This window comes from Nicotiana tabacum, chromosome 15 (genome assembly GCF_000715075.1).
Source record: "Nicotiana tabacum cultivar K326 chromosome 15, ASM71507v2, whole genome shotgun sequence".
NCBI lineage: Eukaryota > Viridiplantae > Streptophyta > Magnoliopsida > Solanales > Solanaceae > Nicotiana > Nicotiana tabacum.
Window position 1 is genome coordinate 75,566,244 of NC_134094.1, and position 14,739 is coordinate 75,580,982.

At 40.6% G+C, this 14,739-nt stretch overlaps 1 pseudogene; it reads right to left on the reverse strand.

The window, feature by feature from the left end:
* Positions 1-14,739, reverse strand: part of LOC142169684 (lysine histidine transporter 1-like) — a 42,821-nt pseudogene that overhangs the window by 865 nt on the left and 27,217 nt on the right.

Below are 14,739 nucleotides of genomic sequence, written 5' to 3' on the forward strand. Positions count from 1 at the left end.
CGATAGCGGTCACGCTTCAAGAGATATGTTTGAGTAAAATCAGTGATTATGTGTTGTTTATATTATATGCAAGTGATCTTGGCTATTTGCTTCCGCTGTTCATACTTGTTTTTCATCAGTTGGTATCAGAGCCTGCTTGCGTCTAACTAGATAACATGATGTATATTTGTATATGTGGTCTGATTATTACTTTACTATTACTACTATATATAAGCGACTAAGGCTGTACAACACATCAATCCTGAATTGTACAAAATGCATTGTGTATTATACTTTTATTTGTGCATGTCTTATTAGCGAATTGACATGTGTACCGCACCTTTACTTTACCAAAACCACGTGTACTTTACTATTTCATATACAAACTCTCTGATTATCCATCTCTCCACTCCAATTCTCTCTCCTCAATTCCTCTTTGTGATTTTCTACTTGCTTCGCTATTTCAAGAATTCAAGATATAATCTTTTTGTTTTGGTAAGTTTTTCAATTATTGTGGGCTTCTCTGGATCTCTATGTTGGAGTTTTCTCCGCTTTCAATGTTCAGAATTCTTTCATGAGTTTTGTCCTTTTTTGCTTTTACCTTCTGCTTGCTATAATCTTCTAGTATGGTAACTTTTCTCTCTTGGTTCTTTCTCTTGCACCGTGTTCTAGTTTCACTTCTAATTTTTTCTGAAAGTTTGTCCATATTTGATTCAATTTTTTTTTTTTTTGCATAATTTATTGCCTAGATTTGCTACATGCATGTATGGAATTCTATCTGATTTTGATATATATGTTTGGCAAGAAATACTTAGGTTATTTTTTCTGTTATTTAAATTTTTGGTTGTGTTTAGATTTTGGTTGTGTAAAATGGTAATTTGGTGTAAATGTTTTGTTCTTTTGGAGTGGGTACACTACAACAAATATGAGCTACCACGATATTTAATTAATGACTTTATAATAAATGTCGGAAAAAGATAATTTATCGACATTTATTAAAAAATGTTACAAAAATACTGACATTTAATTAAAAATGACAAAAATGACATTTAGTTAGTGACATTTATAATAAATGTAAACAAATTACTATTTTTCCTTCCTTGGTAAAAAATAAAACTACTACTTACTTATTAATTTCAAAAGAGAAATTGTTTTGCAAAACTTCTCCCCAATATTTCCCTCTGAAAATCTCCCCAGAAAAAACCCTACTCCCTGCGATATCCCTCTCTCAGAAGTCATAATATTGTTCATTTCCCCTCCCCAATTTCTCTATCTCATCCAAATCCCTCCTCCCCCCACCACCGTGAACCTCAAGCACCTTCAGGAATAGCAGTATGAATGTATCATAGTGAACTATCTTCTTGCTTAATGTATCACTCTCTCAGAAGTCATAACATTGTGTATTGTCCTCTTTCTTCTTGTTAGGTGACGGGCGTGTGGGCGCGCACCATAGAAATTGAGACTCAGTCGATTCCGTAGAGTTGTGTAGTCAATTAACCTGTATTTTTCCAAGTATTTGTCATGTGTTAGAGAAACTGAGTTGTGACTCATGTTAGAAATCATGCTTAGGCAAATGCTGGTATTATTGGGACTCACTGAGGTCATTTCTGATGTCGAATTATATTTTTAAATTATAATTTCGTACTCAGTCATATACATTCATTGCATATCATATCTCAGTCCTTGTTGTTAATTGTTGATACATCACATCATCATTTTGGGCTAGTTTCATGATATAGTGAGCCCGAGAGACTGGAGAGATTGATGACTGAGTGAGGCCGAGGGCCTGATTGTGAGGTGATTGGCTTATTATAGCACGTGAGTTGTCCGTGCGGATCCAGATATTGATACTATAGTACGTGAGTTGTCCGTGCAACACGTGAGTTGTTCGTGCGGATCCAGATATCGATACTATAGCATGTGAGTTGTCCGTCCGGATTATAGAGCTTGGGCTGAAGGAGCCCCTCCGGAGTCTGCACGTCCAAAGTGAGCGCATGTACCTATTGAGTGCGAGTGCGAGTGCCGAGTGATTGGGAGGACTAAGTGGATTGATACTCTGAGAGTATGCATATGGTTGTTCACTATGTTGTACTACATTCGACATTCGCACTTGACATACAAGCATATAGATGCATTTTTCCTCATGTTGTACGGTATCACGTTATGCATGAATTCTCATACACATTGGCATCTAGGCATATAAATGTAATTTTCCTCATGCCATTTGAGAATGAAACATTTACCTGTAGAAATGTTTTGGAAGGAAAATCATGATTTTACAAACCTTATCATATTTTGGTACTTTCAGATAAAAGATTTGGGTTTTCATTGTTATACTTGAAAAGCATGTCTATTTTCTGAAATCGTGAACGAGATGAACATTATATTTCTGAGTTATTTTTTGTACCACTTTTATTATATTGTTATGAGATGTTATTGGCTATTGGTGTTGGACTTTGACATGTGTTCCAGCTCGTCACTACTTTCAACCTAAGGTTAGGTTTGTTACTTATTGAGTACATGAGGTCAGTTGTACTCATACTACACTTCTGTACCTTGCGTGCAGATATTGGATGTTGATGTTGCTGTGATCGATGGGAGCGGGATTTAAAGACGTACATGCGTTTCGATTGTAGTTGCTTCTTGTTCATGATAGCTATATATTTATAAAAAACTGTTTATGTACATTTCAAACAGATGATGTATTTATTTCATACCAGCTTGGTAAATTCTAATCTTAGAAGCTCATGATTTATACTACCAGTCCTTAGGGAATGTATAAGATTCTGATATTTTCTTTCACTTAATTGTCTTATTAAATTTCATGGAATTGGATAGTTGTTATTTGGCTTACCTAGCGAGTTGGGTTAGGTGTCATCACGACTAGTTGAATTTTGGGTCGTGACAAGGAGGTATCAGAGCTCTAGGTTCATAGGTTCTACAAGTCATGAGCAAGTGTCTAGTAGAGTCTTGCGGATCGGTATGATGACATCCATACCTATATTCGAGAGGCTACAGGGAATTTAGGATAATTTTCCATCTTTCTTTCCTTATCGTGCGGAATTGATTCAGTTTGAAACATAACTCTTTGAATTCCCTCCACGCATCCGTGTGCGCATGTAAGCGCTCGATATCGGTTGGTGATTCCATGGATGAGGTGCAAGTTGTCATTTCTGGGTGCTGATGATGGGCCAATCTGGAGGACTTGAGGCCGGGTTTTGAGTGTAGCTCGAGCATGCAGATTTTGGTTGTGTGGGCACGGTCTTTTGGGAACTTATGTGATCGATAGCGTCCCTATGAGTGGAATTTGTGACTCGGTGAGTGGCCAGATGGCTATATGATGAGCATGATGTGATTGTGGAATGTGTTCAGATGGTTTGATTGTGACGAGAATAGTTTGCTAGGGATGTAAGAAGGACAATGGGGTGCTAGATTGCTGTCTTGATGTGACACATAGCCTCGAGTTATGAGTGTGTTGAAAGATTTTTCGTGTTGATTAATTGTGGAGTGAAATAGATTTTCATGTCTTGTTGTGGGTTCAGACTCAGGAAGATTCAGTGATGGTGTAGTAATCATGGCTGCGAAAGGGTATAAATGTCAATTTTAGGCTAAGCAGGTGGGTTATCTCCTGCGGAGTAATCTACGGAGGTGTGATCATTATAATGTTGTGTGGAGAGTTTTCTTTCTACCAACGGGGTATATGTGTTAAGATTTGAATTTGAATTTGGTTGAGAAAGTTGACCTGATCGTCATGTGGATGTATGTGAGCTTAGTGGATTATTTGAGGTACTATATGGTTTGTGTTATGTGAGCTTTTGAAGGATTTAGTTGAATCTTCCTGCGGTATTATGGCAGTAATAGAGTATGGGTTTGGTGAGTTATCAGATGTTCTATTCTATGGCATTGAGTTAAGTGGGGGAGTTTGCTATCAACGATTTGATTGCATGGTTACGTGTAGTATTGGTTTTGGTCTGAAGCATACTTGTGGATCGGTTATGACTTGCAGAGGTTGAGATGAAGGATGACTCGAGTAAAGGAATTTCTGGATACGGGTTATGTTACACCTTATGGGTATATGGAAATCATGGAATGATTGAGTCGTTATTCGTGAAAGATGTAGTGCGCATGCAGTAGGAAATTGCTCGGTTTCTTAAAGGTGTGGATTACTTCTTTGGGTGTTTTTGTTCTAATGGGGCACATGTCGTTCGACCCGTTTGGCCGGTACAATTGAGATTTGAGTAGAGTGGATGACTCTCGAGAAGGTTCTAATGGGTTCAAGATTTATATGTAGCAATTGAGAATTTTGCGGAATTGTATATGGCTAGAATGTGAGATTTAAGTTGGATGGTGTCGAGGCTTGTGGCATTTCTATATTATTATGGATTCTACATTTCAGCATCAGTAAGATGAAGGAAATAGTTTTGGATTTACAGAAGGTCTCTTTAGAGTGGCTGTCTCGGTTGTGGCACTTTTGGGGTGCTTAAGAGGGAATGCAACGTCTTATGGGCCTTAGGATGGTGTTGTTTTATTTTAGGATCTCGCGGGGTGAGTTTTGGTTAAGGATCGTGGTGTTCTGGCAATAAGAAGTGTCACCTTGAGGGTAATTCAGAAGGAACTCAGAGGAATAGTACAACTTGATATTAGGTTGGAGCAGCAAGGCAATAAATACAATTGGTTCCTTGGGGTATTTATGATGTGGTGAGTCTCTACAGGTGTTTCGTGGCAATACTCTTGGGTTTGGAGACCTGTATGGCTTGGTTGAGTTAGAGGGATTCGGTTCTGATGGATTGGTTGCGTGTTAATGAGTTTCAAAGAGTTTCGATGTTTGCTACCACAGTTTGAGATGGATATTTCCTACCGGTGTGAGGAGCATGTTGCGTGTTGTGATTTTCTCCTGGATGAGATCCAATAGAAGGTTTCTGGCTAATTGAGTATGTAGTTTTCTTGTGACTCAGAATTGATTATGAGACTCTCGTACTTTTCATATTCATGATAGATGCGGTTTGTTGTGGGGAATTAAAATTTGAGTGTGCAAGGTCACAGTTTAGTTTTGAAAGGAAGGGCATGAATTCTTAGACAATATGGGCGGTTTCAGATGACTAGATGAATGATATTACCACTTGGTATTTCCTGAGGAGAGCGTACATTTCAGAAAGTGCACTAAGTGTTGACGTACGGATACTTCATTGGTATTGCGGTACTCATATGGTTGATCGGCTGCTGATATTCAGATTTTGTTATGTGGCACGGAAGGATTTTAGAAGTATTCCTCGTGGGATGATCGTGTATGAGAGACGTGTTAGACATTCGGGCGGTGGAGTTGGGATAAGATATGGTGATTCGTGTATTCTACGGATTCGGAGACCAGGAGTTCTCATAAGCAGATCTATTTGTGGTTGTGGACTGTGGAAACGTGGCCAAATCTATCCAGATGATAGTATATGTTATGGTTAGGTCATTATGGACTTTCGGAGGATTATTTATCTAATTCTGGATGACCATAGTTGATTTGGGGCCCATTGGTAGGCCCAACGATGATTTATATTCTACATCGGGTCATGTTGGTCGACTACATACTGCTATTGTTGGGGGATGTGCCATTCAGTTAGAGTGGTGCTTATTCGTGCTCTGATATGATCTATGTGTTTCTTTTCTATGCCACTAGGGGTTTGGATTTGTTGTTTATATGCACACATAGTGCGGTCCTATTTGGGCCTTATAGCAGAATTCGAGCAGAATGGTTATTGGGGTTCAGAATGGTTGATTACGCTTTGGTTATGGCCTTTGTCCGGTTATGATGTATGGTGCTATTTTCTTCTCGGTGGTTGCGGTCATGCACATTTGTTACTAGGCGTCAAATTGCACGTGGTTGTTGATTTTGAGCATGGTGGCTTGAGGTATTTCATATAGACCAGTGTTTGGATGGGGTCACGCATGTTGAGATATGATCCTTTGTGTTAGATTCGTGCATCTTGGTACTACTATGTAAGATGTCTTTGTAGCTTTGCGGTTGTGGTGGTACTTGTTGAAGATGTGGGATGGTTCTCTTATTTGAGTCATTTTCCATTTTGGGTACATTTGAGTTGTTGCTTATTGTGCACGGATTGCACAGGTCGTGATTCTAGGTAGTATTGGTGTGGCATGTCGATAGGATAGTTGGGCCTGATAAAGTTAGGTCATTGGACCTAGAATGGGGTGCCATCAGATTTGTTTGCAGCATATTTGGAACGTTAATATCGCTGATCGGCTTAGAAATTGGCTATAGTTCTTGTCAAAGGAGAGGGAGCTCCATGGATTGTTGATCTGATGAGTGGTTATGAGTTTCTGCGTGCTTATTTTATCGTCGACAGTGTACGAAGGTTTTTTAACGAGGTTTTGTTTGAAATGAGGTTATTACCGGTAATGAGTTGTTTTGAGTAGCAATTGTGATCGGAAGTAATTGCTATTAGTATTTGAGTTATGTGGTATATCATGTGATTTTGTTCTAGGTTATGGTTATGATTTGATGCAGTCGGTTCAGACTAATACAGTGTATAGATGCGAGATTCGACACTTATAGAAAATTTCGGATGTTGGAAATTGGATTATGTGGTTTACGGGCTTAGGTTGAAGTAATGATCTTAAGTTATGTTGGGTTGTCAGGCCTATATGGAATAGGGTGACGTGGGTTCACCCCCGAGTATGTGCAGGGTAAGGTTACATGGAGGATTGATAACTTTGGAATGACTCTTGGCACGTTCGAGGACAAACGTATGTTTAAGTGGGGGAGGATGTAACGACCCGACCGCAGAAGCGGCATGTGGCACAGAAGCGAAAATTGTTTGGGGCACCTCCCCGTGCGCAGAAGTGGAAAATGTCCGCAAGTGCGAAAGGGACGGTTTTCATGGGGCTTAGCAGAGGCGAGATTTTATCCGTAGAAGCGGAGGTCGCAGATGCAACATTTTGACCGCATATGCGAAAACCGCTAGGCAGAAGCTATAAAAATCGAGGTTTTGGTTCTTTTTTCATATTTTGAGATGTGGGACTCGGATTGTGGCGACTTTTGAAGCAATTTTCATCACAAGGACTGGGGTAAGTGTTCTACACTTGGTTTTCATTATATTCCATGAATCTATCTTCGTTTTTGGTAATTGGTTTGTGAATTTAAAGAGGAATTTGGGGGGGGGTGCCTAAAGTTTCATAATGTGAATTTTTGAGTTTTGAACATCGATTTGGAGCCGGATTTGAGTAAAACTAGTATGGTTGGACTCGTAATTGAATGAGTTATCGGATTTTGTAAGTTTCATCTGGTTCCGAGGCGCGGGCCCGGGTTGACCTTTTGGCTGATTTTGGGCTTTTGATTAAGGATTCGATCTTTACCATTTGGAATTGTTTTCTTGGGCTTTATTTGATGTATTTGAGTTCCTTTTGGCTAGTTTTGAGCCGTTCGGAGGTCGGTACGCGTGGGATGGCATTTTTGGAGCATCGCTTGGCTTACTCGGTATTGGATTTGGCTTGTTCGAGGTAAGTAACACTTCTAAACTTAGTGTTGAGGGTATAAAACTCTAAATTACGTGTTATGTGATTTGTTTGGAGGTGATGCACATGCTAGGTGACGGGCGTATGGGCGCGCACCGTAAAAATTGAGACTGAGTCAATTCCGTAGAGTTGTGTAGTTAATTAACTTGTATTTTTCCCAGTATTTGTCATGTGTTAGAGAAACTGAGCTGTGACTCATGTTAGAAATCATGCTTAGGCAAATGCTGGTATTATTGGGACCCACTGAGGTCATTTCTCCTGTCGAATTATATTTTTAAATTATAATTTCGTACTCAGTCATATACATTCATTGCATATCATATCTCAGTCCTTGTTGTTAATTGTTGATACATCACATCATCATTTTGGGCTAGGTTCATGACATAGTGAGCCCGAGAGACTGGAGAAATTGATGACTGAGTGAGGTCGAGGGCCTGATTGTGAGGGTATTGATACTATAACACGTGAGTTGTCCGTGCCGATCCAGATATTGATACTATAGCACGTGAGTTGTCCGTGCTATTTTCTCCGCATCTCCCGCTCGGTCTCCCAAGTAGCTTCCTCAACTGGCTGACCTCTCCACTGCACCTTCACAGAAGCTATGTCCTTTGACCTAAACTTTCGAACCTATCGATCCAAAATGGTCATCGGTTCCATATCATAAGTCAGATCACCATCCAACTGAACTGTGCCGAAATCCAAAACATGAGACGAATCGCCGACATACTTTCGGAGCATAGAAACATGAAATACTGGATGCACACTCGACAAACTACATGGCAAGGCAAGCTTGTAAGCCACCTCTCCAATCCTCTGAATACTTCAAATGGCCTAATATATCGAGGGCTCAACTTGCCCTTCTTCTCGAACCTCATAACACCCTTCATGGGTGAAACCTTGAGAAGAACCTTCTCCCCAACCATGTAAGAAACATCACGGACCTTCCTGTCGGCATAACTCTTCTGTCTAAACTGCGCCGTGCGAAGCCGATCCTGAATCAATTTAACCTTGTCCAAAGCATCCTGAACCAAGTCAGTACCCAATAGCCTAGTCTCACCCAGCTCAAACCAACCCACAGGATATCTACACCGTCTCTCATACAAAGCCTCATATGGAGCCATCTGAAGACTCGAATAGTAGCTGTTGTTGTAGGCAAACTCCACGAGCGGCAGAAACTGATCCCATAAACCCCCAAAATCAATGACACAAGCACGTAACATGTCTTCCAATATCTGAATAGTGCGCTCGGACTGTCCGTCCTTTTGAGGGTGAAACGTCAACTCAATCTGGGTACCCAACTCTCGCTACACGTCTCTCCAAACCTGTGTGCCTCGATCTGAAATAATGGACACTGGCACGCCGTGGAGGCGGACAATCTCTCGGATGTAAATCGCAGCCAACCACTCCGAAGAATAAGTAGTCCCAACAGGAATGAAGGTTGCGGACTTGGTTAGCCGATCCAAAATCACCCAAATAGCATCGAACTTTCTCGAAGTCCGTGGGAGGCCAACTACAAAATCCATGGTGATCCGCTCCCATTTCTACTCTGGAATCTCTAACTTCTGAAGCAATCCGCCCGGTCTCTGATGCTCATACTTCACCTGCTGACAGCTGAGGCACGGAGCTACAAACCCCACTATATCCTTTTTCATTCTTTTCCACCAATAATGGTGCCTCAAGTCCTGATACATCTTTGTGGCACCCAGATGAATGGAGAACCGCAAACTGTGGGCCTCCTCAAGAATCAACTCATGTAGCCCATCCACATTAGACACAGAAATCTGACCTTGCATCCTTAATACTCCATCATCCCCAATAGTAACATCTCTGGAATCACCATGCTGAACCGTGTCCTTAAGGACATGTAAATGGGAATCATCATACTGACGTTCTCTAATGCGATCATATAAGGAAGACCGAGAAACTATACAAGCTAGAACCCGACTGGTATCCGAAACATCTAATCTCACGAACTGGTTGGCCAAGGCCTGAACATCAACTGCAACAGGTCTCTCACCAACATGAATGAATGCAAGGCTACCCATACTCACCGCCTTTCTACTCAAGGCATCGGCCACCACATTATCCTTCCCGGGATAATCCAAAATAGTGATATCATAGTCCTTTAGTAGCTCCAACCATCTCCGCTGCCTCAAATTTAGATCTTTCTATTTGAACAAGTGCTGGAGACACCGATGATCTGTAAACACGTCACAAGACACACCGTAGAGATAATGCCTCCAAATCTTCAATGGATGAACAATGGCAGCTAACTCCAAATCATGGACAGGGTAGTTCTTCTCATGGGGATTCAACTGATGCGAAGCATAAGCAATCACTCTACGCTCCTGCATCAAAACACATACAATACCGATCCGAGAAGCATAACAATACACTGTATAAGAGCCTGAAACTGAAGGTAAAACTAGAACTGGAATTGTAGTCAAGGCGGTCTTTAGCTTCTGAAAGCTCTCCTCACACTCATCCGTCCACCTGAAAATAGCACCCTTTTGGGTTAATTTGGTCAAAGGCAATGTGATAGACGAGAAACCCTCCATGAAACGACGATAATAACCAACCAAGCTGAGAAAGCTCCGAATCTCTATAGCTAAGAATGGTCTGGGCCAACTCTGAACCGCCTCTATCTTCTTCGGATCCACCTGAATACCCTCACTGGACACCACGTGCCCCAAGAATGCCACCGAACTAAGCCAAAACTCACATTTGGAGAACTTCGCATAAAGCTTCTCCTCCCTCAACCACTGCAACACAATCCTTAAATGATGGGCATGTTCCTCCTGGCTACGATAGTACACCAAGATATCATCAATGAACACTATGACAAACGAGTCAAGATAAGGCTGAAATACACTATTCATTAGATGCATGAATGTTACCGGGGCGTTGGTCAGCCCAAAAGATATCATGGGAACTCATAATGACCATAACGAGTCCTGAATGTTGTCTTTAGAATATCCGAGTCCCGAATCTTCAACTGGTGATACCCAGACCTCAAGTCAATCTTAGAGAACACCCTCTCTCCCTGAAGCTGGTCAAATAGATCATCAATGCACGACAAATAATACTTGTTCTTGATTGTAACTTTGTTTGGGTCGAATTCTAATTTCGAAAGTTGGAGTAGGTCCGTAATGTCATTTGTGACTTGTGTGCAAAATTTGGGGTCAATCAGACCTTTTTTGATAAGTTTCGTCGTCGTTTGTAGAAGTTGAATTTTCTTAATTTTAATAGGCTTAAATTGGGGTGCGATTCGTGTTTTTGAAGTTGTTTAATATGATTTGAGGGCTCAACTAAGTTTGTATGAGGTTTTAGGACTTGTTGGTATATTTAGTTGAGGTCCCGGGGGCCTCGGGTTGATTTCGGATGGTTAACGGATCAAAAGTTGAAGTTGAGTGATTGCTGAAGTTGGACCTCTACTGGTGTAACCGCACCTGTGGAGCTTTGATAGCAGCTGCGGGCTGGCTTGCACAGGTGCGAGTTGGAGGGGAGTGTGCAGGGGGTCGCATGTGCGAGGAGTTTTCAGCACCTGCGTGGCCGCATGTGCGGTGAGAGGTGCGCAGAAGCGGAAGGCGCGCATGTGCGATAGTGAGTTCCGCATCTGCGTGACTGCAGATGCGGCAGGGGAACCGCAAAAGCAAAACTGGGCAGATGGGCTTGGGTTCTCACAGAAGTGAGTACACATAAGCGGAGTGAGGGACCGCAGGAGCGGAATGAACGGCAGATGCGTGTGTGATGTCACTTCTACGACGCCGCAGAAGAGGAAGTGCTGGGCAGATTATTAAAACAAGGGTTTATGAGGCAAGATTCGAGGCATTCAGAGGCCGTTTCGCGAGATAAGAGTGTGTTGGAGTAGAGATTTGCTTGGATTGAGGTAAGTAACAGTCCTAAATTTGGTCCTGAGGGTACGAAACCCCGTATTATGTGTCATGTATTTGGTTTTGAGGTGACACACATGCTAGGTGACGGGCGTGTGGGTGTGCACCGTAAGAATTGTGACTTGGTCAAATTTCATGGAACTGTGTAATTGAGTAATCTGTTGTTGTCTGTACATACTCCATATATTAGAGAAATTGAACTACAAATCATGTTAGCAATCATGTTTAGACTATGTGTTGGCACTGTAGGGACCCATAGAGGTCGTGTACATATTGAATTATTTGCTAAATTGTTGTTTTGTACTCAGTCACAATTATACTCATATATTACATCTCAGTGTCCATTGTTCATCATTGATGCATCATATTACTGCTGTTTGGGCTGCTTATCATGATTTCTGAGAGCCTGAGAGACTGGAGAGGTTGATGACTAAGTGAGGCCGAGGGCCTGATTATGAGGATGTTTATGGGATCGGGTTGCACGCTGAAACATGTTTCACTGAGGTATGCCATGATTGACTTGTTATAGCGCTTGGGCTGAAGGGGCCCCTCCGGAGTCTGTACACATCCCCAGTGAGCGTATGTACCTACTGAGTGCCGAGTGCCGGGTGCTGAGTGATTGAGAGAAATGAGTGACTGTGAGGAAAGAGTGAATGTGAGGTTGGAGTGAATGGGAGGACTAAGTGATTGTTGCTCTGAGAGGATGCATTGACTTCATTATTTTTGCACTTCACCTGTCATATATCACTGTCTTGAAATTTCTGAGAGATATTATCTTATGTTTTAGTTGAACTTGACATGAATTTACTGTTTTGGTCTTAATTGTCAAACTTGAAAGCATGCCTACCTCCCTATGTTGAAATTACTGTAATTGGACTATAACTGTGAAGCTCGTCACTACTTTCAGTTCTTTATTTAGTATTGTTACTTACTGAGTTGGTTGTACTCACGCTACATCCTGCACTTCGTGTACAGATCCAGGTATTTCCGGACACGGTGGGTGTTGATTCTATCGCACGGTTGATCTTTTGGAGATTCCAAGGTAGCTGCCCGACATTTCGCAGACCTTGTCACTCCATTCCTATCTTTCCGTTTATTGTATTTAATTTCAGACTATCATAGACAGTATATTCTAGACTTGTGATGTATAGATGCTCATGTACTCTGTGACACCCCGATAGTTGGGAACTTCCGCGTTGTGTTTTGGGTTTATATCCCTGTTTTATTAAAACTTTTATTATTTAAACTGCTTTAATTCATTTCTGTTAAAGGTATTGGAATTATTTCGAAAGAACGGCTTGCCTAGTACCATGATAGGCGCCATCACGACAGGTTAGAATTTTGGATCGTGATATGATGCAATTAAGAAAATTGGGATTCTAATCCCTTCTGTTTGTAGTTGTTGTACTAGAAACAGGAGGAAACAATGTCCCATATATTCAGAGATAGCCAAATTGCTAGAATGGTTTGGTTCTTCAAACGTAATTATTTTTTGGGGTTTGATTTAGCACTGGTCATCTAAGACAAACCATCATGAATTGGTGGTTAGCTAAATAAAGAAATGGAGTTCACTCAGTGTTACTCCAATGTATACCGTCTATGATTTGTTTGAAAATATGGTTGAACAGATATGCAGCAAGATTTGATAATAAATCCATGTCAGGGTGGCATATCATCATCTCAAAGTGCTTAACATTAATTCTTAATTGTCAGTTTCCTACTCTAAAACTTTCACAACTCTGGATCGACAAGTGTAAGTATGTGGAGAAGTTACAATTTTCTATTCACTACCAGGCTATTAAATGGAACAAACCCGATAGGGGTTGGGTAAAATTGAATGTTGATGGATACAACAAAGGTAATCTTGGTTCAGCAGGAGGAGGGGATATCATTAGTGATCATCGCGACAACATGATGAAGGCTTTTGCAGAATTCTATGGCCAGTTTAATAGAAGCCAAGGCACTATTGCACGACATTAAGTTTATGTAGTAATTCTGATTTTCTGAAAGTTCATGTGGAATCTGATTCAATATTTACTGTCAATATAATTAATAGAAAGATGGTACCTTCTTGGCAAATCAAACATATTATTGAGCATATTTAATTTGGGAGGTAACTACGACTGGAGATTTCAAGTTTACACACGCATTTAGAGAAGGCAACATGGTCGCAGATCAACTTGCTAACCTAGGAGTAAACTCACATAATTGTGCTATCTTCAATGAAATTGTTTCACTGCATAGAAATGTTAGGGCTTCAATGAATTTAGAACCAGATGGTTTACCAAATTTTCGATTCGAGCCCAAAAGAAATCATTTTATTGTTAATGATGATATCTCTTGGCAGTGCATTGCTTAGAGTGTTTATGACTAGATTGTATGTAGTAATGTATGATATGAACTATCCAACTTATAAGAAGGTGTCCTCAACTCTCAAAGAATTCCTTTGGAATACGCATGTTGGAGTCTGGCCTAACTCCTCTATCCCTGTGATGGAACTTTGATTAGAAAAACAGTTTAATTGTCCAAAAATTACAATTCAAACTTTAGCAAACTTCCATATATAAAAGCTCTTCTAAAACTGAAAGAATTATCCTAAAATTCTGCATCTCTGCCTTACAATAAACAGGCAGGATATAGCACATAATTTAACATCTAAAAACTCAGATTGGCCGTATCGATAAGGTGTAGAAGCGATAAGTCTTCGCTGATTTGATGATACTCCATAATCCACCAATGGGAGATGTTAGAGTCAAAAGTACACCCACTATAATGCAAAGCTGCAACATAAAGAGAAAAAAATAAGAGATAGGGGTAAGTAGGGAAAAACCTTGCAAGAAACGGTGCATGTACAAAATTATATTAATTTATCACAATTAATTTATATATTAATGTGAGAATCTACATTTATTAACAATGATATAAGCTGTGAATACACCTTTCCACATTGCTTTTTTTTGAAGATGCATCTTCTGTCGAAGGAATTGTAGCTTGAATTTCAAGTCATGGACAACATCGCCGCTACGAAGGAGACAGAAGAGATGGAGTTGAAATTTGGCAAGTGAGAGAGGACAAATTGGAAAGAGGAGAAAATCATAATGAAGTAAGTGAGTTTGATAGGTTTGGCATTTGGGAAAAGAATTTCTTGGAATTTTTTCAAGGATTTGCCACCAGTGACCATGTAAATAATGCAAGTGCTAACTTCAACTATAATTTGTTGGGGTACAACAATCCAGAGACCAAGTTTATCACCAAAAGCATATTGGCCAAGCTCATGGTACCTGTCGAATCTCTTGCCTGGTATCATTTCATGCATCTCCACCATTTGCCAGATTGTGTAGAATGTTAT